Source organism: Copidosoma floridanum, unplaced genomic scaffold (genome assembly GCF_036245765.1).
Source record: "Copidosoma floridanum isolate Cflo_tuat_1 unplaced genomic scaffold, Cflo_Japanese_pri ptg000031l, whole genome shotgun sequence".
NCBI classification, from domain to species: domain Eukaryota; kingdom Metazoa; phylum Arthropoda; class Insecta; order Hymenoptera; family Encyrtidae; genus Copidosoma; species Copidosoma floridanum.
In genome coordinates this window covers 37,305-40,558 of record NW_028321908.1, presented here as the reverse complement: position 1 = coordinate 40,558, position 3,254 = coordinate 37,305, and the positions used below count along the sequence as shown (strand labels likewise).

Sequence of the window (3,254 nt, the reverse complement as noted above, 5' to 3'; positions counted from 1 at the left end):
CCCTGTAAATTTTGGCAATTTTCGAGTAAGATAAAAATTTCAAACGGGCAACTTCGATTATATTTATTTACATCTAAAAAATTGAAAGCTAAACATAATGTACCACTAATATTATCAAACGTTGCTAAAGTTCCGGATACGGATGGCTCACAGACCAATAAAGCTGTTTCATCACAACAATGTAAGAATCTCACTGCTGCGAAACGTAACGAAATTGCGGCGCCACAAAAAATCGTCTTCTCGCCAGACGTACAGGTATCAGCTCCAAAATTGAGAAGACAAGATTTTAAGTTTTCCAACTTTTCTATTGGAGAAGGTGCCTTTGGAAATATATATAAAGGTATTAGTAATCACACAGAAGTGGAAGTGAAGGTAGTAAGATTAAATTTTAAAGAGAAGTACTTAAAAAGAGAAGTGGTAGTAATGGATCGCTGCAGACATCCGTATATTGTACCATTATTGGGCTTACATGTAGATTCTACCCATTGTTATTTAATAATGGAGTTATTTGGATACTGCAATTTAAGAAATTTGATCAAGATCTCTGGAGAGAGACTTTCGAAGAATACCAAGGTTCAAATGTCAATGCAACTGTGTTCTGCTGTTTCTTATCTCCACAACTGCAATCCTGTCGTAGTACACAAAGACATAAAGCCAGAAAACGTACTAGTCAACCACGAATTCAAAATCAAGCTGTGTGACTTCGGCTTGAGTCGAGTAGAGGATTTTCCAGAAAATTTATTGACAACAATTGGATGTCGTCCACGTGGCACGGTAGCGTATATGGCACCAGAAGTTTTGATAAATAAAGAAAGTGCTACGATTTATTCAGATATATGGTCACTGGGATGCGTAATCGCAGAATTATTTACAGGAGTTCTTACTTGGCCAAATTCAGACATTGACGCGCTGAAAATAATTTATTAAAAAAAATTGAAACCAGATTTACTGCAAGTTCCATTACAAGTTGGTTTGTACTTGTAAAACGCTTTTGACTATAATCCTACCAAAAGAATCGCTTCCAACAAGCTCTACGATCACTTAGAAAACTACCTAAGTACCTTCATCTCCTATGCTAGTGATTAATTTACTTCAATAATTTATTTTTCTATACAAGACTAGCACAATATTTTTATATCTCATCTCATACTAATTATGCCAATTGTTACTAGTAACTTTAGGATATAAATTAACGACAACAAAACGATAACTGTTGCGTGCAATCGAGAAAAAAGTTCCTATTATTATATAACCGAAAAAGTAGTTGATAGCATGCTCTATAATTAGCAAGTGCATTTTGTAGCGGTGATTTGCGTATTTTTTTAATTTTTGGTCTCAGTATGCAATAGTTTGATATGTATTTTTTTTTAAAAAGTAAATTACGTTTCACGACGTGAAAAAAGTTACAACATAAGTATTGACACACTAAATAAGAAGCTATTATTAATAAAAAAAAAATCATGCTTTGTAACGATTACGTCGTGTATATTTTCTGCAATATATAATGTATGTACCTGTAAGAGAAGTTAAAAAAAAAAATTCATTACGTAACTACGAAAAATTTTCTCTTTAAATAAATTACATTGAAATATTAATGCAACGATAAACAAAAAGGTGTATGAGAGTGCATTTAAAATATTTATAAAAAATATGAGATTGTATCAAAGTGTATTGGTTTTTATTAATTGCAGAATATAAATAATACAATCATTAAAAGAGTATGTTATTTAGATATACATTTTTTCACGCAATACCCTTCCTTCAAAATACATTTACTGTAAAGATGGCGAGAATTATCTGAGAATTTGTTCTCGTGATTAAGATAATTGCACATCACGAAACACATTAAATAATTTTTTATACGAAGCAGTAGCTTCTTCTGCATTCATTGGCGTCTTCTCTTGTAGAAAAGCTTCATCGAGCATATTTTTCAATTCAAGATCTTTCAACTGCGGTGTAGTAGTTAACGTATTTTTTAAGTTATTTATAATATTCACATCAATGTTTTTCCTGTAGTCCGTAGCTCCATTTTCAGGTAGATGAAACAAAACGTGTGGCTTCCCGCCGATGTGACTTTGCTCCCTCTGACGTCGGATAGGATGTTCATTCCACAACTGCTTGGTTAATAATAGTTTTTTTTTGTATAATTGATCCAAATGCATATCTCAAACAATTTTTATGCGTTTCCGATCCATTAAATAAGTTGTCTTGAGCAAAGCATTTAAAAATCTGGATAAAAAAATCGATTGAATGTTGCCTCATCTTCCCCCAATAAGACTCGATCCGTTGATAACTCAGACTTCTTCCTTTGATGTAGCTATTCTCTCCGCTTGCTGGATCACTATCATTAGTTCTTAAACATATTTGAAGACTTTCTATCAACGTATTCTCTGTTCCCTTATCTGTTCTCATAACAGTTGGAATACAGTTATACTGTAGAGCAGCGTGTAAATAATAATATGCAACCACAGAAGGATCGTTATTAGTAGTAGCAACTTCCAACCAAAGAATATACCGAGAATACCCATCAATACATTCATGTATCGCAAAACCAAATGGTTTTAATTTATCATAACCGTCTGCGTGCCAAACGTAGTTTGGCCCAGGAGCCAAGTATTCTCGACAACACAGACGGTTACGACGCCTGTATGCCAGATCTTCAGGACTGATCAACTGCAGCAACTCATAGACTGTATCTCGCTTCACGGTTAGTCCATAATTTTTTTTCAACTTCTTTCACAGCGACCTATACCCCAAGTTACAACCGACTCCACTTACTTCCTCATACATCGCAAAACATACATCTCTCAGATCACTTTCGTGGTAACTTTTTTTCTTTAATCCAAGTCTACTTAATAGTCTCTTGATGCTGCTGATTGATTTTACAATTCCAAAATCGTTTTTAATCATAGCACATATCTGTTTGTTACTTAAATCCATATGGAAGTATTTTCTTACAGAATCTTCCATTATTCAATTGAACTATGAACATATGTATATACATATACAGGCTTAGATGAAATTAAATTCCCGCCATTACATTACAACTCCCAAGGACTTCTGTCCGGAAAAAAGCAGAATATGGATTCAAACCAAAGAAATTTTCCGTTTCTTTAAAGCAGTAAAAAATTGCAAGCTGACAACAAATACCAGAGACAGTCTAATTTACAGTTGTCTGCATGAAGCTGCGAGCTGCAAAGCAAGTGTACGCACATGTCAAATGCTGTAAATTAGTGTAAAAAAAATAAAATCTG

At 33.7% G+C, this 3,254-nt stretch overlaps 1 pseudogene; it reads right to left on the bottom strand.

Annotated features, from left to right (window-relative positions):
- Positions 1 to 1,817: 1,817 nt before the first annotated feature.
- LOC149373380 (uncharacterized) lies at positions 1,818 to 2,970 on the bottom strand (annotated as a pseudogene).
- Between the last annotated feature and the right edge of the window lie 284 nt (positions 2,971 to 3,254).